Source organism: Phaseolus vulgaris, chromosome 8 (genome assembly GCF_051622355.1).
Source record: "Phaseolus vulgaris cultivar YP4 chromosome 8, ASM5162235v1, whole genome shotgun sequence".
Classification (NCBI taxonomy): domain Eukaryota; kingdom Viridiplantae; phylum Streptophyta; class Magnoliopsida; order Fabales; family Fabaceae; genus Phaseolus; species Phaseolus vulgaris.
This window is the reverse complement of record NC_143505.1, coordinates 14,814,486-14,841,740: the sequence shown is the minus strand read 5'-3', so window position 1 is coordinate 14,841,740 and position 27,255 is coordinate 14,814,486.

The following is a 27,255-nucleotide window of genomic DNA, read 5'->3' as shown; positions in this document are numbered from 1 at the left end:
TAGAAGGTGACTCTTCATGAGTCACTATAGGCGTTAGCTTAGGAGACTTTTGGTTAGCTTGTGGTACAAGTTTTGTAAGCCTCATGACCGGCCCTTGCTCCTGTAAAAGGAGGGCTTGGGTTCTTCTAAATTCAGAATTGATTTTTGAAGTAACAAAACTCTCCCAAATTGGTGATTGAGTGTAGTGAGAACTTGCCTTCTCCTCTTCCTAGTCTCATCTTGAGTGCCTTGGTTCCTCAAGTGGCGGCAATTCACACTTATCTTGGAGCATTCACACTTCAAGTGGCGTGTTCATCAACCAAGTTCTTCAACCACATAAGTCTTCTCTCTTTTCCATCTATTTCTTCCATTTTCGTGCTCATATGAACTCCTAAACATGTCTTAGGTTCCTTTCTTGCAATTCTATTCGGTGCTTTAGCTTTAAATCATGTTTTGTTCGGTTCATCTTCTTCCTTGCTGAGTTTAATCGGTTCATCTCTCTTCTTTCTTGCTTTTGTTCGGTGCATTTCAATTGTTATGCATTTTAATCGGTTGATTTCAATTCTTATTCCTTTTAACCGATTCAATTGACAAGAAATGGACTTCCATATAAGTTTTGGAGTGTTGGCTCAAGTTTTGGTGAGTTCTTGAAACATAGAACATTGATCCAATTCTACAACAGTGCCTATTCAAATTCCAACTCAAGTTGATTCCATAAAATGTCAAAGAATCATCTATATCTTGCTATTGAAATCATATCACCCTCACAAACCTCTCTTTAAACCTCTTATAAGAGACGACGAAAGAGTCAAATAACACGCTCCCTGACCGACCGACCAACGAGTGCCAATAGGCCTTTAGGGCGGAGTGAGAGGCATTACATCACACGACAGGCACATTACATCACACAACAGGCGAAAGGCCTGAAGGGACGCCTAGGTGTTTTGATGAATCTAGGTGGGAGCCACATTGAGCGCCCGAAGAACGCTCATCGTGAACTCATCAAAGGGAAGAGACACATGGAGGTCTGAGAAAAGGCACATATACATATAAAAAAAAGGGGACCAGTGCCTGATCGCCCCAAGCACACCCTCTCGGTGGGCTCACAGGGCAAAACGCTAAAGCAGCAAGAATGCCCGCCTGCCTTTAAACAGGGTGCTTGGCCAAGAATTCGATCACAACAGCCTCAGTGTTATAGTTGGACGATATCTCAACTACCTTAGGGTCTACCCAACTAAGGTCCACCAGATGAATGGTCGTTGGGGGAGAGTCCGACCGGTCAATGGCATTGGCCAGATCGTCCCCCATTACGACCTTTACCTGGGGTGGCGCCTCGGCCACCCCGACCGACAAGGAGTCGGTGGTAGATGATGAAGAAGAAGAAGAAGAAGAAGAGGAGGAAGATTGTTAAAGGGGAGGAAAGGGGCGACTGAGGGGAGAAGAAGGTTGACCGAAAGAAGAAGACGTAGGCCGAGACAGGGTCGACATAACTAACCTTACAAAAAAGAGAGAGAGGCAAGATTGAGGGCGAGAGATCACTCGGTTCACAGAGCAATGAGCGAGAAAATTCTCGGCTATCAGACAAACTCACAAATGAAAAGCACAACGTATCAGCACTGTTGGGACCACTATTTATATGCCCAAGGGCTTCGGAATTCGAAACATGGATAAATTTCAACCGTTAGATCTCTTGGATCCAACGATCCACAACGCTTCCCCCCGAAAAACCCCTCATCAATGCACGTCATGTCACATCACACCGCCGAAGGTCACATCACACCTCGGGAAGCCCAATAGTCATGCGCCCAGGGAGGCCGACCGATACCCTACCATTAACGATCAACACCATGACGTGTCTCAGTCTCCCTGCCCAAGATGACCGACACCCTACCATTAAAGACTCATTGGACATAACCGTCCCCCCCCCCACCATTCGATGTTCACCCAAGATTGAGAGCCGAAGGAGAAGCGCAAAGACGAGAAGGATCCCAGTCAAGCACCCAACAACCTGCCCGACCGAAGGAGGAAGACGAAGACTTCAATAGTTCTCTAGGTCCCATCTACCTAATAGGAACAATTGGCGCCCACCGTGGGGCCGAGAGAAACTAGCTGAAGAAAGAAAGTAGATGGTCTCAACCAGAAGTATGGAGAGAAAGATTGAAGCCGACCAGACGATGTTGTTATCTCTGCGAAGAGAGATGGTCGAGATGAAGAGAAAGACCGAGGAGACTTCTCAGAAGAACGAGCAGGAGTTACAGGTTCTCCGCAGGGAGAACGAAGAGATGAAAAAGAAGCTGGGGGAGGGAGGACCTTCTACTGTGCCGACCAACGTTGTCAGCAGCTCCTACATCTCTCCCCCCAACCCAGGGCCGACCGAAGGGGCGAGAGACAGACTCCCTCCGTGGGAGACCGAGATGGACGAAGAGTCATGTCTGGTCAGGTTCGCTCGGACGACCGTGACAGCCGACTCGACCCGCCGACATCCTTTGGAGACTCAACAAAAGTTCTAATTAAAGGCCGGGGAAAAATATGTTTTTCCCAAAAGGACGAAAAAGAAGGTATAATGAAGGACGTTTATTATGTACCCAATTTGAAGAATAATATTCTCAGTATGGGACAATTATTGAAGAAAGGTTATTCGATTTTCATGAAATACCAAATTTTGCACTTGAAGGACAAAAAATGGACATGTTCTTGCAAATGTGGAGATGACAAAGAATCGAATGTTCAAACTCAACTTAAAGGGTACATTGTAGGAGAAATCAAGTAGCTTGGAAGAATTGTGCAATTTATTAACTAATGAAAAGCATAATCGTCTTAATGAAAGGAGTGTCCTGGTATCTCAATTGGAGAGTGTTGAAGCAAAATTTGGTAACCTAGAAAGAGGGTTTACAAAATTTGAAGAAAAATATGTTGATATGGAGAAAGAAAAATAAAGTAGAGTTAATCAAGTAGAAGAACTCCATTTGTTGCTTTTGGCACAAAAAGAAAAGGTGAAGGAATTCTTGTCCAAATTAGAAGCCCCTTATAAGTTTTCAATTTTACTTGAAAATAGTGGTATGGAATGGTGTTGAGGCATTACCTACCAAGGATATATGGTCTAATCATTATGTTCCAAGCTCATTGAAGCCAGAGTCTTTCCTAAATCCTTTTAATTCAAAAAGGTGAAAGTGAAGAAGATTTTGTTTGGAAAATTAAAAGTAATTCAATTCAAAATTTTGCATGGATTGGTGCAGTGAAGAAAACTGAAGTTGCTTCTAATCCAGAAGAGTATGGTGAATGAAGAATATTAAAGGTTTGAGTTTAAGGGGGGAATTTGTTAGCATTAAACTCAAAGCCCTCTTCAGTTTTATTTTGATATTTGAATAACCAATAATTATTGGCTTTAATTCTAGTTTTGAATGTCATTTATACTATGATTTTAAATGTCATTTATAGTATAGGTTTTATGAGAGAGAAGGTAGAATTTGAAAAGTCTATTGTAAGACTATTTAGAAAGAGTGTATTCTCATATCAAAAGTAGCAGTGAAATAAAAGTTATATTCTTTGTTCACATATTACATTCTAAAAATGGTATTTCTAATGCCTCCTAACTTCCAATGCAGATTGATGGCTTTTATAAAATACATAGTTTAAACAAACCCATTATATACATGTCATCTGACCAACAACACTACTTCAAACTAAGATTGCTGATCTTGATCACCTCAAGAACACACAACCAATCTCAGCAAACACAGAAAACGAATTGTTCAACACAGTACAAGGATTATACTTGTTACAGAAGATAATCTGAAATCAATACAAGCAGAATCCTATTGCAACACTTTGATCAATCACAAACTCTTAGCAATCTCAGCACTTTGAAAAACTCTTTGAAAAAACTTTTTCAAAGATTCTTAATTGTTAAATCTGTTTTTCTGAATTTATTCAAAGATGTTGTTTGTTATCAAATCTTAACTAACTCTTAAATTGCATTAAAAGATTGGTCAAAGCATTTAATGACTGGAGCGTAAGCAGTTAAAACATTTAAAGCTCAGTCAACAAGAAAACAGTTTTTCTGTTATGGTCCCAAAACAAACAATCGGTTGTTTTCTCGAATCAATTAGTTGTTTTGGTACTTTAACAATTCAACCATTCAAAATAGTTTTCAATCTTTTTCTCAAAACACCTAAGTATAAGCAATCGGTTGTTTCGACAAAACAATCGGTTGTTTTAACTTAGTTTGAAAACATTTTACTTTCACAAAGATTGAGAATGCTAATGCTTTAGATTTAATCACAGGATGGATTACAACATATAAACTACCCCAGAACAAAGCTTTGATCCTGCCGGTTGACTTAGCGCAAGAGCATTGCCTCGTCACAGCCTTCCTCACCAGCTTGTCACCACGTGCCCTCCAAGTCCACACAGCAAATAGCCTCTCTGAGAACCTGAAAAACACACAGTGGCGCCTCTGCGGCCGGTGGCGCTCCGACGCTCAAGTCAGTGACAAGAACATCCAAGAAACTAAAAGAAAATATGCTCTGTAGGACCGCACTAAAGGCACACAACCCTAGCAGAATGAGCCGTATGAAAAACGTACCTCTGCAAATTCTGTTAAGGTTACCTTTATAGCTAGGTTTCTTCTCTCTCCAGGCCGTTATGCTTTTGGACGCGTGGCTCGCATCCAGCCCTGCACGTGTCGTCATCTGGGCTGGGATAGCAGGTAGCGCCCAGCCCTACACGTGTCGTCATCTGAGCTAGGACAACTTGAGCGTCATTTCTCTATTGCTCCCAACCCTACACGCGTCATCATCTAGGTTGGAGTAACTGGTGACATCCAACCCTACACGTGTCGTCATCTGGATTGGGGCAACTTGAACGTTATTTATGTGTAGTAACCAGCCGCATAGCTAAGTCCTCAACTCAAGGAGTAACCCAGAACGCCATGTGCTGTGAAACACCACCTAACGAGGTGAGTATCGGATGCAACAAAGTGCATCATCTCTGTGATATCGCTCGTCGCAAGTGGCACCCTCCTTATTGCTACGCTATGCATGTTCCAGCTGGGGAAACCTTGCCACCAACGAATGTCCACTCTGGGAATCCTGTCGCTGATGAGCAAGGTGTTCCCCCCAACCCACTCAACCTTCATGCCCCATGCTGGTGCAACAATCGTCTTACTGGACTTACACGCTTGAAATTACCCTTCTGAGCCTTCAACAGCTTTAACTAAGTTTACTGGGAGATCCGACGATGTGCTCCTTGTGACGGCGTGTAAACCCCCGATCTCCTAGCACTCATACGGCGACTGTGACGTAACTCTGGTGACCGCCGGTTACGCACACTAGAGACCGGAGAACGCCAATTCAGCGATCGACGACTATGCCCACTTCTGAACCATTCATCTTTTCTAGCCTACGTGTTCCACTAAGCGCGCCCCACCCGAGCGCGTGCAAGACACGTCATCACACCCGATGACCTGGTCGGTCCAAGCTTAAACCAACACAGCAACATCAAGCATAGCAGAGGCTTCAACATCCTTCAAAGGATTTGGATTCTTCAAAACATGAACACCACTTGGTTCAACAATCTCCCCCTATTTGTTGAAGACAAATCCCTGATGCTTGTGTTGTACCTGATTAAATCTGAAGCAGTTCCTGCAATAGAACTTTGAGCAAAACATTGAACTTCTGATATTTTGTTAGCATACAGATAAACAGTTAAAGTTCAAAACACCTAATTCAGAAACATATTACATAACCTAAACTGTTTTATCACTGAAACCAGAAACTTAAAACACAGCATATATCTCCCCCTATTTGTCTTCACAAATAGACAAAGATAAGAGACAAAACAAGATATTGTTTTTATTACATCAGAATTAAAGCAGCAACAAAAGAAGGAAGGAAATTTTTAAAAAACCAGAAATATCAGCCAAAAACAATCGATTGGTTATCGAAACAATCGGTTGTTTTTCCTTCATTCCTCTTCATCAACAAACTGAAGATCAAAGATTTCATTCTGAACAACTTCAATCTGTTCATCCAGAGTCATAAACCTTGCATCCATGTTGTCAAACCTGGTGTCAATCCTTTGGAAATTACTAACACAGATATCATGGAGGCTCCTTTGATTTTCAGCAAAGCTATCAAGCCTATTCACCATGAGTCTTTCAAAAGGCGACATGGTTTGCATCCTTTCTCCTTGATGTCCATCATCAGCACTTGGTCCATCATCTTGAAAATCTTCAGGTGGATCTTCATGTTGAACATCCATATCAGAAAGTTCATCTTGTTCAAGATTAACAGCACCACTAGATGAGGCACCATGATCTCCATCCTTGCTTATCCATTTTCCACCTACTTTGGTAAAACCCATCTTGCTGAGTGATCCATTGTTCAACTCTTGAGTTGACTTGACCAGCTCAGAAGTTTCATCTTCAAGATTAACTTCAAAATAGAGTAGAAATTTAGATATCAAAACAGCATATGGATAATGATAATCACCTAACCTCATGACTTTTTGCACGTGTTCTTTGATTATATGAATCCAATTGATCTTGATTTTCTTGGTGGTGCAGAAGATATAAACCAGATCTTCTTCAGTTAGCACAAAATGATTACTCCCCCTTGGAGTTAGAATCCAAGTTACAATGAGACCAAGCAATCTCTCATCAAGTTTCAAACCTCCAACCGAGCATGTACTAACTTGAGCATGATTATTCTTCAAGCAACTTTTGTAGAATTGGATTTTGTTAACATCCTCCACCACACCAAGGTTTCCCTTGTTGATTCTCAGACCAGAGAACTTAAGTCCAGCAACAGCAGTCCATACTTCATGAGTTATCTCCATTTCTACACCTTTCACATGAGAAACTAGATTGTTTCCCTCAAACTTCAAGTTTGTGTAGAACACCCTCACGAAATCTGGATAAATGTTTCCCTTCATCTCCAGGAACTTTCTGAGAGATTGATCCTTGAGCAGCCTTCTCACATTATCAAGCTTTTGACTTTTCAGCCAATCAAAGCATACAACCTTGGGGTTGTTTATCTTCTTGATACTCGTTTCATACCTATACTTCTCAATGAGATCATTGTCTCCAGAAAACCAGCCTTCTAGCCTTCCTCCAGACCTTACAGCCCTGGTTTTGACTCTCTTTGAGGTGGAAGGAGTTGATTCCATGACAGCAGAGACGAAAACAGAGGAGAGCACACTTCACAGATTTTTGCAAGAGATGTTGCAAGAGATATTGCAAGAGATGTTGCAATTGGTTGTTCTTGTGGAAGAAATCTGCAGCAGATTTTATAGCAGTAAGATAATCAATATGAATTTAATTTCATTAAAGGGTACCTGGTTTTCAGAGAGAGAGGACTTGACTCTGCTCTGCACAGAAAATGTCAGAAAAAGCTGAAAATCAGATGGTCTTCACATGTGATGTTTGACTAGTCATTAAGGCTCTTGAATTTCCAAGATTTTGGAATATATTCCTTTATAACTGTTGTAACTTCTTTCTGAACATAATCAGCTTTCAACACAGATCCTTTGACCAAGATTCTCTCTTTTAAATTGATCTGCAACGGATAGAAATTCAAAATAGCAATTAAAGCAATTTCTTCATAGTGTTGTCAGACTCAAAACAGTCGGTTGTTTTGAAGAAACAATCGGTTGTTTTTCTGTAGCAGTTAAAAACTTGATTTTGAATTTTAACCATGAGCAGAAGCAGTTTAAAGCATATGACATTGATTAAAAAAAAATTGTTTAACCATAAGAAAGAACTTTGAAACAGAAATTGAGAACAAATAAAGGAAAGTCTTATCCTTATGTTGATTCTTCAATGAGCCATGTGCTTTTTGATCAAGAAGCTTCTTTTCACTGTTGAGGTCTTTTGCATAGTATTGATTCAGCTTCAATGACTGCCTTTTTCTTCAACAGCTTGATCAAATGACTCAGTTCTTCTTTTTCTCTTTATTTTTCCTGCATAAACAATTTCAAGTAGCAAGATTTGGTCCCCTTACAAATTTGGGTCCGTTTGACTTTTCTTTGTAGTTAGAAACATCACATCCCTTAGGAATCCATTTCATAAAACCTCTTGGAACAGAATATTTTCTAATTTTACAGAACCTAACAGAGTGGTCTTTCTTCATGCAGTAAAAGCATGTAACAACCGGTTGTTTCGTCTTAACAATCGGTTGTTTTTCTGATGTTCTTGAAAATCTTTTTGAAAATCTATCTTGCTTGTTCTGTGGATTAAAGCCTAAACCAGCCTTTCCAAAAACACAGCTTTGAGATGCTAAGACATTCTCAAAGTTTGATTTCCCCTTTGAAAGCTTGTCCACAGTTTCAACAAGATAGTGAACCTTTTTCTCAAGATTTTCACAATTTGTGCAAATGAGAGTATCACACTTGCAAGAGGCATTTTTGAAATGATTTTCCAATTTTTCAAAATCACTTTTTGCTTTTTCTAGATCCTCTCCAAGTGATTTAACTTTCTTTTCAAGCCAACTGTTAAGATCTTTCAATCGGTTGTTTGAAAGAACCAATCTATTAGCTTCATCATGTGTTTCTTGAAAAGCTTCAAGTAATTCACTATAATTTTGTTCATTTAAGGAAGCACATGAACATACCGTACTTGAGCTGCAAGATTCATCATCATTTTCAGCTACCAAACATATGTTTGCTTTTTCATATTCACTTGATGAGGACACCTCATTTTCATCCCAAGCTATGTAGGCTCTTTTTGTCTTGCCTTTCTTCTCCTTGTAACTAGTCTTTTTCTCTTTGCTCTTATTAGGACAATCTGCCTTTATATGACCTTGCTCACCATAACCAAAACAAGTATAGTTATTTGAATTGAATTCGTTGGGTTTCTTGTTTCCATACCTATCCTTGTTGTTGTCTTTGTTACGATTTCTCTTTAGGAATTTGCTGAATTTTCTTGACAGCAAGCTAAGGTTTTCCTCATCACTGGAATCTTGCTTTCCCTTGTGTTTGGATGCTTTCAATGCTATGCTCCTTGTGTGCTTATCTTCACTCTCTTGAACATTGAGTCTATTCATCTCTAGCTCATGTTCCCTAAGCTTTCCAAACAAAGAAGCAACACTTAATGATGTTAGATCTTTAGATTCGGAAATAACAGTTACCTTTGGTTGCCATGCTCTATCAAGAGATTTTAGGATCTTGATCTTCAACTCTTCTTTATCAAAGGTTTTGTCTAGGCTCATAAGGTGATTGATGATGTGCGTAAACCTTTTTGCACTTCAACAATTGTTTCTCCTTTAAGCATTCTAAACATCTCATACTCTTGGATGAGAGCATGCTTTCTAGCTCTTTTCACCTCATTTGTTCCTTCATAAGTGACTTCCAAAGTGTCCCACATTTCTTTTGATGATTTGCATTGCGAGACCCTGAAAAACTCATCAGAATTTAAAGCAGAGGTTATAATATTTTTGGCAATGCAATCGAATTTGGCCTTTTTGCTTTCTGCATCAGTTTATTAAGACCATGGCTTCTTAATGACAGATCCATCCCTTTCAAACTTTGGGATAAAAGGACCATTTTGAATTGCATCCCAAATTCCTTTGTCAAGAGATTCCATAAATATTTTCATTCTTACTTTCCAAAATTGGTAGTTCAAACCACAAAACAAAGGTGGTCTATTAATTGAAGCACCTTGCCCAAAAGGTAGTCTATCAGCCATTTAAAAAGATTTTTAGGATCAACTTGAATAACTTTCAAGAACCAAGCTCTTGAGGCCAATTGTTAGAAAATATGGCTTTAAACTAGAGGGGGGGTGAATTGTTTAAAGAGGGTTTTCGCAAACTTTTCAAAACTAGAATGAATTTATCTCAGGAACCAAATGATTCAACAATTCAGTTAGCAAAAACAGCAAGCAAAAGTTGTAGTACCAGAAAAACAATCGGTTGTTTCGTAGAAACAATCGGTTGTTTATACCAGCAAACAACAAATAAACTTAATTTAAAGAGTTAGAGATAGAGAGATTGTACACAGTTGTTTATACTGGTTCACTCCAAACCAGAGCTACATCCAATCTTCTCAGAATCCTATTCCAACACTTTGATCAATCACAAACTCTTAGTAATCTCAGCACTTTGAAAAAACTCTTTGAAAAAACTTTTTCAAAGATTCTTAATTGTCAAATCTGTTTTTCTGAATTTATTCAAAGATGTAGTTTGTTATCAAATCTTAACAAACTCTTAAATTGCATTAAAAGATTGGTCAAAGCATTTAATGACTGGAGCGTAAGCAGTTAAAACATTTAAAGCTCAGTCAACAAGAAAACAGTTTTCCTGTTATGGTCCCAAAACAAACAATCGGTTGTTTCCTCGAATCAATCGGTTGTTTTGGTACTTTAACAGTTCAACCATTCAAAACTGTTTTCAATCTTTTTTCAAAACACCTAAGTATAAACAATCGGTTGTTTCGACAAAACAATCGGTTGTTTTAACTTAGTTTGATAACATTTTACTTTCACAAAGATTGAGAATGCTAATACTTTAGATTTAATCACAGGATGGATTACAACATATAAGCTACCCCAGAAAAAAGCTTAAACCAGCACAGCAACATCAAGCATAGCAGAGGCTTCAACATCCTGCAAAGGATTTGGATTCTTCAAAACATGAACACCACTTGGTTCAACACTCTCCTCGTTAGTTTCCTATAAATAAGGCTTCATTTGGTTGAGGAAAGGCTTACGCTTTCTTTGTTGCTTATAAGGTTTACCACGTATGCTCTGAGTGTCGAGTTTTCCAACTTACTTTCACTCTTCGTACATTATTCAGGTTAATGATGTCTTCTTCTACCAGTTCCTCTAATAGTGTTGTTAATGTTGAGTCTTCTGAGGTTACCCATACTACATTTGGAAGTGTGGGAAATATGAGTAACTTGAACCATTCGGTCGATCGGAGGTAAGAAGGCCGAGTTATGAGTGGGTTGACCCACGTGTCTTGAATATCCCTACTTGCTTCAGAGATTCCAACAATTTAGATAATTTTTTATCCAAAGTTGCTTTCTTAAAACCCGATTCACTCTCGAATGCACTAATGGCTAATATCTACGGCTACACCGACCAAGTCTGCCATGGTTGGGAAAAAACACCTCACAATTTCTTTTTTGTTTATAATACTTTTTTCTCAGTCTTATGTATCACCCTTCCCTTCGATGACATGTGGACCCGACCTAATTACACCCTAAATCGTGGTGCCGACCGGTACACCTATGTTTTTATAAAATGATTAAAGGTACCTTTGTTTTTAAAATTATGTTAATATTTTCTTTTTAATTTGATTCAATGTGTTTGGGATTCAAAATGGTGCACGTTCATTAGTTACCACTTTCACAAAGTTCTAGAGTGTAAAACTATAATTAAATATTGAAAATAAATTTCATATAAATTATACATTAATGAAAATTATACATTTTGTGGCTGATTTATATAAATTAACATAAAGTGAAGATATATATAATATATCAAGATTTAGAATCTTGGTCATCATCTGATCTTATATGTTGCATAGATTTAACAAAAACAATGGCAAAAGTGTCTTGGATTTATATGGCCAAAGACTTTGCAACGACCACCTTTTCCGCAAGGATGGTTTAGACAAAGAGAATTACAATGTTTGTCGTCTTGTGTTCCTGGGTTGCAACTTCGTACACGATTGTCAGAACAACAATACACATTCTTTTCTTCTATATCTTTTATGCTCATCCATTCATTTAAATCCTTCATATCACTCTCCTTCATCGTTGATTCTGCTCCACCCATATTTTCACACACCAATTATACATTATTCTAACACAATATCTACCATAATCACATACATTCATCATTAATACATGCATGCAACAACACATATACTTTTAACTGAATCTCAAATGGTTAATGCATGCAACTTATAACAACAAAGAGTAGAACCAAACTTTCTTAGTTTCTCCGATAATGAAACTCAATTTACCTAAGAATAAAACGATGACCAGAATGCAAGCAAGGAGTGGTAAACATGTTTTTGCTGCTATTGCCATCTTTATTTTATTCTATCACTATATCTCACCCAATATCAAACTCAAACAGTAAAAGAAGAAAAAAAGAGCAATTGTTTTCTGTGTATTAAAATTCTTCTAAAAACTATTCATATATATATAATGAAAAATTATTGTTGTTGATAACAATATTAATACAATCTTCAATGTATTCATATCAATTACCCTTTATTTTAGAAACAAACTAAATAAAAAATAATAATACAAAGTGCTCACAACCATATTCGCATTACATTTTTATATTTTAAAATCATAATAAGAAAGAATCTATTTTTAATCAATTTTAGATTATTATAATCATAATTATTATTTTTCAATCAACCGATATAATTTTATACCATGATTCATCAATAAATTTTTTTCCAAAATTAAATATTTCACTTATTAATATTTACAAAATCACATTAATTTAAGAAATGTTTTAATTTCTCAAATTTATATTTTTAAAATTATTTGAAAATAAAATAGAGTAATAAGTTTTTATTTGAATCAATATTTGATAGATTTAGTTTTCACCCTAATTCCATTCATCAATCTATTGTTGAAATCATAGTATATTCCTTGAATCATGAAAATTGAGTTTACTAGAGAATAAAATGATGAGAAGAATGACAACAAGGGTAGAAGAGTTGTGGTTGAACCTTGATATTTCTATTTCTAATTTAGTTAGTAGTGTTGGGTAGACAGTAACAGGTTATATTGTGGTTTGATATGTATATAGAAAGATAGTCTTTGAACTCTCTACTCTCTATAAGGGTTGAACCACCCATGAAGTGGGTCTATTTAATTTTATTACTTCTTACTGATAAAAAAAAGTTGTCTTTCTATGTTTTTTTATTTAATTGCCTTTTAGGAATAAAAGAAGCGTTGCGATGTATAACACTAAAGGGACATGCGTTACCTGCACAAAAAACTGGCTTTATTAACATAAGTTTTTTTTATCGACAAGAAAAAATAAGTAAATATGGGTCACTTCCAGAGTGGTCCAACCCTTATACATCATCCTGAACACCTAACAATTAATTCAACCTAACAAAAATTATCAATTTAAAACGTTAATTATTTATATAAAACTTAAAAACGAGTTACTAAAGTCATTTAATCTATATAACCTACAAACTACAATAACAATCATGAAAGAAAATAAATTATAATTATTTTTTTTTTAAAAAACTTTATTTTCCTATCATGGTTTAAGATAATCTTTATGAATCGAATTAACTAAACTATTGCACATGCTCAAAAAAATTTAAACCAAGAAAACATTTGGATAGTGATTAAAAATAATTAAACATCTAGATAGGAAAAAAAATGGTTATAACATAATTTAAAATTAATTAAACTCATCAAATGAAGTGTCCAAATATTTTGTTTATCGACAAAGAATAAAATAAATTAAGAGGACACTTTAAGAGTGTCTCAACCCTTATACAAGAACCACCTTTCACAAAAAAAGCCAGAGGCACCCAAATATACAAAACACAGGCAGAAAGAAAAACAAAGTTGCCAATGTTGCTCAGAATTATTCAAAAAAAAATTGTACAAAAAACATTTTTGACAGCAGACATAAAAATCTGCACAAATCCGTGTGCTTAACAATATTACCCTTGTTGCACTTAGGTTGGGTCTGCAACATCCAAAATGGAGGCCAACACTTCTACTTACAGGCAAGAGTTGGCGTTTTGGATAATGGTCACGGCTTCCAAGATTCCAATCTATACATTTTAAGGTACCCTTGGATAAATATATCTGTCATCAAATGCTTCATCTGCACTAAAACTACCAAAACTAAAGAATAAGCATCTTCCAGCAGACAAAGCATAAGGAACTTGAGGATGAATCTGCACATACTTTGATTCATCTCTAATTCGTAAAGAAAGACTGCCTTAGCGAAGGGGTGACCAACACATACACCAACCAAAATTGGCTCCCTTTTAGAGTATAAGCCACAAAACCACTACAAATGATAACATCTTTGCCAAAGATTAGGAGCTCCCCTCCAGTAATAATATGTAGAAAACCAGATATACAATGCCTATAGATAAACATCATTGGATACAACTTAGAAGGAGATGACCACTAATGATTGATCATCCATCATGGGGAGAACTCTGCCAACATAGAAGTCCAATGCTTAAAAATGCAGCTAAAACCAAAAAGCATTTCCTCAAAAACTAGTTATAACACTATCTTCTTAACCAATGCCCCTAAAAAAACATTAGCACGCCTCTAGGCCCTCCTCAATAGAAACTATCATAGCATATGATGTTCACTCCTTACAAGACCAGAACAAAGACTTACCAGGCCCTAGAGAGAAAACCCTACCAACAAATGTTCTTTGCCATTTACTTGAGACTACACCCTTTGTTGTCTAGTGTAGCTTTAAGGAAGCAAAGAAAGCAAAGACACAGACCAGAGGATTCAAGGATAAAACCTCTCCATCCACATCCCATCCTAGCAGTCCCAACTGACCGACTAACAACATCATCAACAAAGCTACCATACAGCCTCTACAAAACAACAAAAGTTACCATACACCCTTAACCCCTTTTGTTGAGATGATTCATAGCCTAAATTGTAGAGGCAGAACAAAAGTCCATTCCCCTTGTGTTGAACAGAACCTTAACAGGTGATAGAACTTCTGATCATCACCTGTAACCTTTTACACAAAGTTCAGGATTAAAGAGCCAATCTGAGAAGGAAAAGTTGAAAGCACATACCCTGTTTTTCATCCAAAGCCACGATCTGAGTTGTGCCTGACAGAAGATTTCTTCCGTGTTAGGTTTCCCTTGCTTAAAGATAAGAATATTTCTTTGTTCCCGTACGCCCCTCACTATTCCCACCCACAAACGTTTCCATCATCTTCTAATAACTCACATCATATGGTATCATGAGCCATGGGTTTGTTCTTGTTTTGAGTTGATTTGACACTTTTAATTCAAGCAATTTGTTTTTCCAGCACCTTATTTTGTGCAGAATTTTTTTAGGTTCCTTTTTGGTGTGTGCTGTTCCGTTTTTACTGTATTTAAGTCTTTCTTTCTGTTTTTAATTGGTACAAATTAATTGTGTTTGGGTCATTTTGATTTTTGAATCCACATAAGTTTTGTCAAGTCATGTTTCTCCTAAAATGTCATCAATTCTATGTTGTACTTTTCTTGATAATTTTGGTTGGTTGATTTTATTTGAGTGCAGATTTATATTTCTGTTTTTGATCCTTCGGTGCCTTTTATTTATTATATTTGATTTCACATTTGTGTGCTAGTTCCATAAAAGTTCCATATACATCAATTCCATTGTGTTTTTTTGAAGTTCTCAATTCTGTTTTTAATTCCAAATTAGGCTTCCTTTGTTTTTGATGAAACTGTGCTGACTGTTTTCGTTTATGAAAATTACAATTGTTTGAGAAAAATTCTGAAACTATGGGTTTATGTAGTTTGAAGTGTTAAAAAAGAGTGACAAAAAGAAGTGTATCAAAATTCCAAGTACAAAAAAAATGATAAATCAAATACGTACAGAGTGCAAAAATTATGACTCTGGAAAAACGGTGATGGGCAGTGATTTTAAAAAAATTATCACAATTAATTGGTATACTGTTTGTGTGTGATTCCAGTGCCCAAATTGAGATAACATCTTGAAGTTTCAGTGGCTTAAATTTCAGATTCCAGTTTGCATTATCAAGTTCCAGATAAATCTGTAAAGTCACGCACATTTTATACAAATTCCAGTAGTGTTGTGTTTTTGTTTTTCTTCATCCTATTGTAGTGTTTTTCTCTAGGTTCCTTTTGTGTGTTATCTTTTAATTGAGTACCTTATTTTCTTGATTGTCTTTTCATTCAATATTCTTTGAGTTTGTCATATATCTTGTATTCCTCTTGCTATAGCCTTTTCTTGTTTATACCTTTTCTTGATTGTCTTTTATTGTTCCTTAAAGTTTTGTGGTGTTTTGGCTTTGAGAAAGAGTGGGTTGCTTTGACATCTTTCATTTGAGAATTACCCAAACCCCAAGAGAAGCTTGGTTGAGGAAAGACTTATTTCTTGGAGTGCTTTGAGTAACCTTTACTTTCCATTACCGCAACATACTTGTTCTAGTTTTCTAACCTTGCTTTCTTTAATTGTTTGTTCATTGTGTTTGTTGTCTTGTTTTTCTTAAAATGGCTACTTATTCAAGTGGTGAATCTTCCAAGCCACATTCTCCACAAAGAGCATTTATCCTTGGTGAATTGAAGGAAGCGAAAAGATCCTTTGCACAAAAAGATGAAGTCATTAGACAATCGGAGGAAAGATTACAAAGACTTTAGGTGACTAATGAGAGGTCCAACCATTCCAACCATGGAAGGCGCCATTATCATAGACATTCTTCAAGAAGCTCTTCCAATTATCAAAGTCGTGGAGAGGAAACCGAATGGAGGAGACAACATCATCATCATCATCATGGAGATAGGCATCACCATGAAGCCAAGCCTTATTTTCCATTTGTAAAGTTACCTAGCTTTAGTGGAGATAGTGATCCTAATGTGTATTTAGGTTGGGAGGCTAAATGTGATCAAATTTTTTATGTGCATGAGGTCAAAGATGACTAAAAGGTGAAATTAGCCTCTCTATAATTCATAGACTATGCCATGAAATGGTGGCATAAACTTGTAATGGACATTGGTTTAAACAAGAGACAACTCGTGGTCTCTTGGGAGGACTTAAAAGAATGTATGTGCACGAGGTTTGTTCCTCCTCCTTATAGGAATGAACACTTGTTGAAGTTCCAAAGGCTTCATCAAGGGCATAGGACGGTAGATGAATACTTTCAAGATTTAGAAACAACTTTGACTAAAATGAATATGCATCTTAATGAAGAGTCAAAGATAAAAAGGTTTGTAAGTGGTTTAAGAAGAGAAATTAAAGATTTGGTAAAATTACATGAGTACTCTTCTTTAAAGGAAGTGGTTCACTTAACCATCAAGGTAGAATCACACCTTTTGAAAACAACTTTCAAACATACTCATAATGATGGTTTCTACAACTCTTCTAGGAAGGATGCAAATAAAATTTCTACTCAAATTTCTCCTTCAAATTTTTCCAAAGAAACCATTTCTCCCCAAAAAGTTTCTACACAAAATCCTTCTACCCCTAAGTCACCCACCGAAACTTGAAAAATCAAATGTTTTAAATGTTTAAGTTTTTGGTACATCGCTGCAAATTGTCCACTTAAAAAAACCATAATGTTCAATGCAGTAAATCAAGCCCTTATTACAACAAAAGATTAAAACACAAATGAAAAAGAAGAGGAAAGTCATGTGAGTCTCACTTTGTTCACTAAACCGCTTAGGTATACTTCTTCCCTCTCTTTTTCATTTCCCCATAATTCTAAATACTTGACATTTTTGTTAAGAAAGTTTAGGGATGTTATTGACATACCTCCTAAAAGTTTCCCATTTTTAAAAGGATTTTTACAAAAATATCATCCCTTCCTGAAACATCCTTTACAATCATGGCATGTATCTAGAATTATCCTATATGAAATCCCCAAGCTTCATGCACATAAGTTTGTTGCACATCCTAATCTTAGAAATATCTTCTCTGTATACAAACTCACTATGTTATTTGCAGGGTTTCTAAATTCGAGGCCGAATTCTCTCCAACTTGGGGAGCATGATGTAACCCAAAAATACATAAAGATGACCAAGGATGCTATACTTGAAGAGTAATCTCAACAAGGAAATAAGGACTTCATCAATAGAAGAAATGGACAAGGCCCAAAGCATTTAAAGTTCTTCTTATTAGTCTTCTCAAAAGATGAGGCCTAAGCCCAATTAATATCTTTTGTAATATTTTTAGAATAGTTTCAAAATAGAACATTAAAAGGGAAGTAGTAGGAAAAATCACTTTTCTACAATAAGGAAGTGACTTGAAAAGGGGTGGCATTTACCTTGTCTTTTCATATGCGTTGCCTTTTCATTTACAAGTGACTCTTCATGTATTTTTACCTTTTCATGACCGGTCCTCTATTCCTATATAAAGAGGATCCTTGCTTTTGTAAACACAAGTTGAATATTGAAATTGAAAGTGAAGTTACTCTCTTGAATTTGAGTGGTTTCTTTGTGAGACTTGTTATCCTTCTCTTTGTCTTATCTTGTGGGTCTTGGGAATCCTCAAGTGGCGACACTCTCACTCATCTTGGAGCCTTCCACCATCCAAGTGGCGTGATCACTCCCATTGTCTTCAACCACATAAGTTTCTTCAACTTTTCATCTTCTTCTTCCATACGCATTCTATATCAAAAACTCTAAAACATGTTTTGTTTCTTTTTCTTGATTTTCAATCGGTCAAATGTTGCTATTAAATGTTTCTAATCAATAGTTTGTCATTGGTTCTTGTTTTAATCAGTTGGAATTACTTGTTAACGTTCTATTCGGTTCATGTTCTTGAAATGGGTTTCCCATGGTTTTCCTGATTTGTGTTCTTGAAATGGGTTTCTAATGGGTTTCTTGATTTGTGTTCTTGAATTGCTTGCAGAATATTGATCCAATTATTGAAAAGGCCTTTTCATATGCCAACTCACATCATTTTGCTTGGTGTTCAAATGCACCAGGAGAAAGTTAACAAAGTGAGACTTCAAATCCTTATGTTGGACATACAAAATTCCCATCCATCTAAGATATAAATACCACACCTACTATGCCATGAAGCATTCCAACAATAGGTGTTGAGAAGTCTCTTCCGAAGTTTGGCATAACCCATATCCAGAGGAGCCAACTACCACTCCTCTTCTACTTAAGCTACTACGAGTGGGCATTTTATCCAAAAGGACTCTTCATGCAGTAGTCAAAGCATTGGTAAATGCTTTAACCTGCCACAACTATTTGAAGAAGCCATCAAAATTGTAATTAGCTTTACTTTCCAAGCACTCATACGTGGATTTAACCGAGAACAGACCTAAAGGGTCCTTACCCTATACACAAAAGTCTTCTTCCTCCATATTTAGAGAGCCTAAAGTAATACACCTGAGCAATTTTTGTTCTTGAGCTATTATGAAGTGTTCGAATTGTTGGGTCTATTAGTGTCTAAGTTGAAAAGGGGGGGTGAATTGAGCTTTTAAAAATTTTCACAAACAAAAATTGTTTTCCAGTAATCCTGAGAAAAGGAACAGATTAATTCTAAAAAGAGCAAATTTATTTTCTGATTACTTTTTCAAATCCAGAACCTTAATAAGATTAGCTTGAGATTAAAATATAGTTTTTCCATAACAATGTAGGCTCTTTTACTACAACAAGATTTACACCCAGAATTTCAACTCTGAATCTTTAACAAGTGCTCTTGAAGAGAATATGAATCTTGAAAAGAGTTAGTTTAAAGATTTAATACTCTCTTTAAACAGCCAACACACAAATTTAGATATTTGCAAACAACAAAGAACTTATTCAGGATCTTTGAAGAACAATATGAACAAGCCCAGAAAGAACAAATTTAATTTTGATTCAACAGATTTATTTTTTGGAAAATTATCAAATTATGCAGAAAACGAGTGCAGGGATTGAGAATAAAGATGGACACATAGTTTATTATGGTTCACTCATCAACAGCTACATCTAGTCTTACCTCACACCAAGGTGGAATCCACTAATCAATACAAAACCAATTACAAGACCTTGTGGTTCTTGGACCCTTAAAGAACAAGGCATACACAATGCTGAAAAACTCTATTTCAGTAGCAAGAACACTCCATGAAACCCTATCAAGAAGTGTCTATACAACCACCTTTACACAAGAAAGAACAAGGAAAGAAAGCACTTGAAAAGAAGATGCAAGAAACCTAAAACAACACTTTTTTGCAGTTTAGCAATGACAAAACCTCAACCCTTGACCAAGGTACACAATGAACAAGCACACTTGAATTCTTTGAGAGAACCTTTCATGAAAACATTCAAAGCTTTTGTCTCTCAATGAAAACACTTTTATGTGTGTTCAAAAACATGATCACTCAATTTTTCATGTGAGATGTGTCTCTCTTTATATAGAAACCAATTCATAACAATTTTTCAAAAAATAGTTGAAAGTTGTTATAAAAAAAACAAGTTGAAGTTAAAATAAATGGATTGTTTTTATGAAATACACAAGATGATTTTAAAATCACTTCTAACTCATCTTAACAGAAATAACGGACTGCAACAAACTCTTTGGTGCCCTAACAGAAATTTCAAAACCATTAACCAGTTCATAAATAAATATATTGTTTTACAAATCAACAAATTTAATTTTGTGCAGTAACCTGATTTTGAGAAAACTTAAGGTAGTTGATAAAAGAGTTTTGAAAAACTTTTTGTGCTTGATCTTACCACCTTGGTTAAGGATATGAAGTAGGTTACAAAGCAAAAGGCCACCTTAAACTCACTCTAACCTACTATGACCACTAATAACATCACCACTAACTTCATATCTAATAATACAATTTTCTACATCAAACACACACACTAAGACTTGTTGAGAAGAAGCTTCATCCATTTTTAACACAAATATGATTGCACATAGAGAAAGGAACATGGTGGACTCAGTCATGCATCATGTTCCCATAAATGGACTATGTTCATACTCATAAGAAAGATAAAGAGCATATTAATAGTTATGAGGTAATATTGAAATGAATGAAAAAAATACAAAGGTATGAATATTTTTTATCAATAAAAAATAAATAAAAGTAAAAGTGGAGTATTAGATGTATGTAATTTAATTTCATATTAGTTTAAATGGATAAATTATTTTATTTTATTTTAGAATTTGGTGTACATGGAGAGTTCAAATTTTTTTAAAGAAATCTTTAATCATATTCATGATTTTTAAAAATTTCAAAAAATAGTATATGACAGATACAAATTCTAACTAAATTCTGTGCATATGACATTTGTGAAGAAAGTTTATTTGGTTCATACGATTTTAATAAGTAGAAATAATATTGTTCCGTCCGGTTGACCGGGACGTCTTCGTGCGTGGCCTCAATCGTCAGCTAAGGACTCCTTCCCACTGAATGCCTGCAAATTTCCTGCAAAAAGAGGACAAAGAGGCGCCCTAGCGGCCGTTTGCACTCCGACGCTCAAGTCAGCCAGCAAGAAACACCAAGAAAACTGTCCACCCACGTATCTGAGCACCGCGTGTGGCACTCTGAAGGGTGGTAAAAGAACTGTGTATATGTGTCTGTGTGTTGTCCCCTTCAGGCAAAAATATTCTCCAGTCACTTGTACGTAATCCTCGAGCACGGGCAAGCAACCAGAGAGTTTATTTTTGATTTGTCAAAGGTTCCAACCCTCTTTCCGACATTCTCAGCGCTATTTAAACTGCCCCCAGCATTTAGAGCGCCTTAAAGCGCTTTTAAACTCAAACGTAACGCGCTCATTAAAGCGCTTAATTATGAAACGTAGCGCATTTAAGACGTTGAAACGCTTGGGAGCCAAAATAGTACCTGAATGCCAAAAAGGGAAACTGTATTGAATATCTTTAATTACCTGGCACCTGACTAGAGGGTGTTTCTATTCCGGCATTGCTGTCATACACGTGGAGGGCCTCACGACGCCTTGACCCCATCTGGGGGCGTTTCTGCCCATCTGGGGACGTTTCTACGCGTGGGTCCTCCTGCTGGGAGTGCTACTGCGCTAGGGGTGGCTTTTTGGGTGCCAACTCATGCCCCCAAGTGTCTAGCCACTTACTCTGAGAGCGTATCTGCCTTCCTCTCGTACCCTGCACCCGGTTATCCTGGGCGTGACCTTCCTCTTGGGTCGTATCTGTCCCGAAGGCGTCTCTGGGGCGGCAGGGGTACTTCGCGAGTCAGGCTGCCCTTCACTGGTACTATTACTACGGCCTTGGAGCCGCCTTTCCCTTCTCTTTATCACTTTCCCGAGATATCGGTACCTGAGGCTTTCCCACGACGTAGCTCCCTCCATGGTCTTTCCTACCCATGGGTATCGGGGAACCACACCGTGATTGCCTTGCTTTTACACTGTTTAATCTGGCAACGTCCTCACCAGGGCGACGCCTTCACCTAGGCGACGCCTTCACCTAGGCGACGCTTTCTCTTGGCGTCCCTACATCTGGGCGACACCTCGAGTTGACTTTGACTTTCCTGTTGTTGACTTTGACCCTGACTTAGTCAACGCCCTGATACGGGACGGTACACAAGCCCCCCAGTCTTAAGCCGAAGACTTGCCTTCAGCGCGAAGACTAAAGCCTTGCCCCCGCCATCCACGTGCTTTCTTGATGACGTGTCATTCTCTGCTGACTCAGCAAATTTTCGAATTAATGACGCGACATTATCTGAACCACAGGGGTATTCTTAATGGCCGATTGGACATTCCCTGCAATGGGGATGATTACACCTTTTGGGCTACCCTTTATCGCGCGCCACGTGGCCCATCGCGTGGCCCTCCTTTAGAGACCTTTGCGCTTCCCCTGGGCAATCGACCTTCTGACGCGTGGCTCGATCCTGCGGCCCTCAATTTGCGCCTCTTGGGTTACGAAATGTAACGTTTAAGTTACCCCAAACCCCGCGCTCACCCTACTGTTACATTCATTCGCTCTGCAACTCCGCACTGTTCATCGCCTTCGAAAACCTTTTTTCTCTGCAACTGCGATTCCATTCCAATAGCAAAGGTATGATCTCGGATACTCACGACCTTTCCCCTTCGTCGCATTAGATTGATTTATTGAACTGCCTGGGACTGTTGTTATTCACGTATTACTGCATTTCTCCGCTTCTTCTTCCTCCTCTGATTTTTCTCGCGTGGGTGACGCTTCCTGGGGTTCTTTCCCCTTCTTGCAATGGTTAAACTTGCTAAACCCTTTATCCTCTCTTCTTTCTCCAGCTATCTATTTTCACCATGACGCGCGCGAACGCGAAGCTTGATTCTTCCCCTACGACCCCCAAGTCCAACTACAAAGCCTTCTACCCCTGGGCCTCCGATGAGCTCCTGAGTGAATGCACCAGCCTGACTTCTTTCCAGGACCTGGAAGCTCACCGGGGGGATCCCCATTTGTACAGCTTTAACGCCTTCTGCCGCACACACGACGCCCACATATCCGTCCGTCCCGGCAGGCCTGGGGAACCTGTTTGTTTGGACGACAGACCTAGAAAGGCGAAACCCTTCTTCTTCATGTACCAGACCGTGTTCAAGCGCGTAGGAGTGCGTCTCCCGTTCACTCCCTTCGAACGGGAGCTTCTTACTGAAATCAACACTGCCCCCGCCCAGCTTCATCCCAACAGCTGGGCATTTGTGAGGGGCTTTCAAATTCTTTGTGGATACCTGGGCATTCCTCCTTCCGTAGATGTCTTCCTGCATTTTTTTGAGGTGAAAAAACAGGGGAAAAGCTTTTGGGTAAGCTTTTCCGGGATCGCTGGCAGGATCCTCCTCTCCCTCTTCCAGAATTCTTACAAAAACTGGAAAGGGAAGTTCTTCAGGGTGTGCTGCGCCAAGCATGATCCCACAGCTTTGGATGGCTTCCCCCTTTACTGGACGGAACGCCCCAAATTGCTCAGGGCCAAAACCCTGGAAGAGCTATCCCCCGCCGATAGGGAGGTAAGCAAAGCCTTGGCGGGGTTGGGGATCGTCTTTGATACCTTGAAGCTGGTCGCTAGCGAGTACAATGCCCACGCCCTGACCACCTATTTTGGTAAGGGGCTTTCCCCTCATCTTTCTTGCTATGAACAGCCTGCTATCGATCGTTTGTTTCCCCATACTATTATGCTTGTTTTACACTTGTACCATGTTACTTGCATTTCACGTCTCTTCGCGTATCGTGAATTCGCATAGCTGTTTTAGTACTAATCCTTGCTGTTTGGTCTGCCTTAGCGTAGGATCGGTGATGGGCGTTTCCAAAAGAATGATGTTGGCGAAAGCACTGAAGGAGGCTCGTGCCGCCAAGGCAGGCGCCTCCTCCAGCCCTACTACCAATCCGATTCTCCCGCCGGCTCCGACACCGCAGCCGCCAGTCACTGCTGAGGGTGCTTCTAGCCCATCTCCGACGTCTCCACCTGGCTCTGACGTGCTTCCAACTCCCAACTCTCCTTCGCCTATCGCCGCTGTGCCCCTAGCTGCGGCCTCGTCACCGGCTCCAACCCCCCTTGACAAAGGAAAAAGGGTTTTGAAGATTCTGTCAGATGATGAGGAATCAGAAGGCGTGGCACCCTTCAAGAGGAGAAAATCCGCGCGGGTTCCTCTTTTGGTAGAGACGCCGCCGCAGGGAGGGAACCCCTTTATGGACAACCCTCCAAGCGCAACCTCACTCCCTCCTATGATCCAAGAGGAAAGGGGCGAAGGTGCTGAATCTGCGCCGCCTCTGCCGCCGCCAGAAACCACTGCTTCCCCGGCTCCCGATGCTGCCGCCCCCGACTTCATTGCCATCCCCCCTCCAATCATGCATCTGATGAGGGGTTTCAGTGGCGGGACTATGCCGGAAGGTACCGACAGGAGGGAAGGTATGCCTTTCTATCTGGGGGCCTTCTTGGCGGTGGCTCTTGAATGGCGCTCCAAGGCCAGAAACGCTGTCTTGCAAACCCAAACCCTCCAGGCCTTGGAAACGAAAGCAACCACCCTGGAGGAGGAGATGAAGGCCCTGGGACGCCAGAACGAGGCTTATTGTTCCTCTCTGAACCAAGCACAAGAGTCCAGGGCAGAAGCTGAGAGGAAATTGGCAGAGGCCTTGGAGCTCCAGGCTGACTTCTACGCCGGTGAAGTTGCTCTCCAAGTACAGGTAGCGGGTCTTCAGGAATTGGTCAAAGCAGACGCGGAAACCCAAAAGGACCTGAAGGACCGCTGCTGTGAACAAACTGCCAAGGTGGAACGGATAGAGGAGGAAATGGCCACGCAGGCCAAAGCCATGGACCTTCTCCGAGTTGACTACGACGAGCTGCAGGTCGAGGTTAGCCGGCTTCGTGTGGAGAAAGAGGCTCTGGAGAAACAGGTGGCCTCCGGAGACGCCGCCATTGAGGAGCTGGAGAAGGAGAAAACGTCCCTTATCCAGGAGATGGCGGGCACCTTCGAGGAGGGGTTCCAAGAAGCCCTGTCCCAGGCGTCCTGCGAGAATCCCGGCGTCAACCTTTCAAACTGCGACCCCACACACCACGTAGTCGACAGGAAGGTCGTGCCCATGGATTTGAACGATTGAACCGCTGCCCCTCATCCGCCACCTTCCTCTTCAAGCTTAACTCTTCATTCTTTTACCTTCGCTTTTTAATTTCATCTGCCAAAAACTTGTAATTCTTTGAACTATCCACACTCTTGTTATTGATTCGGGACACTCGCATGGTTGTCCTTATTTCTTTTTTTTACATACGACTCCGCCTATGCGATCTCGTTCTCATCTTTTCCCTTCGTACGCTTTACTTATTTTATCTGTATCCCGCCCGTTTCTCACACTTCATTGGGCGGTTTGGTATGATGAGGTAAGGTCGCTCGCCAACCCTTACGCCCATGGAGAGGCTCACTGAGTGGCGCCGTATCGTCCACGGGACGACTCTGATACCAAAAGGCTCTTTCTTTGATCTTTTAGCACTCGGCGCCCACGCCTAAGGAGAGGCCTGCCAAAGCAGCACCGTATCGTCCCCGGGTGTCTAAAACGCTGAGTGCTGTGGGGTGTTTGTTCCCTCCGTGGTCTTTCCTGCCCATAGGTATCGAGGAACACCCTGCCAGTGACTCGCTGGCGTTTGACGGTCTCGTCTCCCTCCACAGTCTTTCCTACCTGTGGGTATCGGGGAGGCGACGCCTGCAACTACTTTGCCTTTCTCTGATTTTTTCTCCCTCCTCAGTCTTTCCTACCTGTGGGTATCGGGGAGGTAATGCCAGTCGGTATTTGGGTTGGCGACGCCCGCGACTTCTCGTCTGTCGTCGCCCTTTACGTCTTTCCTGGCAACGCCTCGGGCGTTACCTTTACTTCGACATTGACTTTAATTCTTGCCTTGGTCAACGCCTGATAACAGCGAAGAGCCCAAGGCTTTGCCTGTGCCATCCACGTGGCGCTTCTTGTACAGCTGATGGGACCTTCTATCATTCGACTTGATCCACGTGGCGCTGCTTAAATGGTCGGTGGGGTATTCAGTCATTTCATTTTCTGACTCCTGCTGTACCCCTGGCTCATTTTCGACGGCGCATCGTACCACTGGATATTCTGCTGATACGACGTTTTCTGACTTAAACCAGTGGTGGCAACGTCATCCTTTCACCCTCTGCCACGTGTATCAATCGCACGGTGCATCCGTTCGTGTCGTTTGGCGCTCTATGCGCTCTATTTAACTCTTCAAACTCTGGAACTATCTTCACCATTTTCTCACTCTTCACAACCTACTTGCGTTCTTTCTTCTTGTACCCTTTCTTCTTGCACCCTTTCTTCTCTGCCGAAGGGTTGTTCTAACTGCTCCCCTCGCTCAACTCTCGCATTTCCAGCCATCTTGGTCTTGTTAAAGAATGTCTTCTCACGATGCTTCCTCCAGGGTCCGTCCCAAAGACTTGTACCCTTGGGCCTCGAGCGAACTTCTTGATGAGTGTTCATGTTTGCTCTCCACCAGGGTCGTACGGGAACACAAAGGGGAGTTGTGTTCTTACGACCATCGGGCCTTCGCGAGGAGGCACGATGACGACATCGCTGTGCTCCCTTGCACTCTGGGGGAGCCAGTGTGTGGGGACGGACGAGCGAACGACGGGGTCCCTTTCTTTTACTTTTACCGGGTGGTGTTCAAGACCATCGGGGTGCGCTTACCCTTCTCCCGGTTCGAGAAGGAACTGCTGACGGAGATCAACGTGGCTCCAGCCCAGTTATATCCCAACAGCTGGGCCTTTGTCAAAGCCTTCGATATTCTCTTTGGGTTTCTGGGTTGTGCACACTCGGTTGACCTCTTTCTCCACTTTTTTGAGGTGAAGAGACAGAGACACAACCTCTGGGTAACTCTCAGCAATGTTCCCGGAAGAGTTCTCTTCACACCCTTCCAAAGCTCGTTCACGGGGTGGAAAGGCCGGTTCTTCAAGATCTGCTGCACTGATCTTGTTCCCGACGCCCTCGATGGATTTCCGCTGCACTGGGTGAGAGAGGAAAAAACCCTCAAAGCCAAACCCCTCAAGAATCTGGCTCCAAGTGATCAAATAGCTTGCCGGATTCTTGCCAAGGCGGGAGGTTTTGACTCCGCCACGGTGATCAGCTTGGAGTTCAACGCTAGGACTCTTGAGAAGTACATAAGTAAGGACCACTGCCTTAAGCAACTTC